A 709-nucleotide genomic window follows, 5' to 3' on the forward strand; every position below is an offset into this window, starting at 1 on the left:
CGGCAGCTTGGCAGCAGGGCCCTGGAACTTCAGCAAGCAGCGGTGTGGAAGCAGGGCAGGGAGCAGGTCTGTTGCGGAGGACTTTCGTTTCCATTCCAAGTGGGAAAAAACTCCCAGTCGCCCCTGGAGCTGGTGTTTTCCATCTCTTTACTCAGAACTGCGGGAGTTCTCTACCTTGAGGTGAAAGCAAATCCGCTGCAATCGGTGGTATCCCACAGTAAATCACGGATGTATGAATAAGCAACAGGTTTTATAGATCTATAAATATGCTCAGCACTTGTTGGTGTTTTATGTTTCGAAGGCAGGACAGTGCGTGGCAAAGTGAATGTAGGCATCACAGGCAGTGTTTGGTATGCATGCCTTTATGTTTGCACTTCGCAGTGTGAACGGTCAATTTACAGTTTCAGCCATTCATTTGGTTTTAGCAATATGAGACCTCACTCAAGTAATCTGCTATTAAATCTTCACTGAGTGAAGGAATGATAGAGGCCGGAGGCTTCTGCATTTGAGTTAGGACCGTGAGGTTTCATGACATGCGAATTAGCAAGCCTGAGCTATGTTTGCTTTTCTAAAGAATGAGGCAGTCTTTCCACTGAACATTTACTTTCAAGTGAATGCTTTTTATTTATTGTCTCAAGTGTCATCATTCCTTATGACTTCAGTATTTCCCAAAGCTCATGGATGGAGTGTTAGGTCATTTATCTCCTTC

This window comes from Eurypyga helias, unplaced genomic scaffold, assembly GCF_000690775.1.
Source record: "Eurypyga helias isolate BGI_N326 unplaced genomic scaffold, ASM69077v1 scaffold30240, whole genome shotgun sequence".
Taxonomy (NCBI): Eukaryota; Metazoa; Chordata; class Aves; order Eurypygiformes; family Eurypygidae; genus Eurypyga; species Eurypyga helias.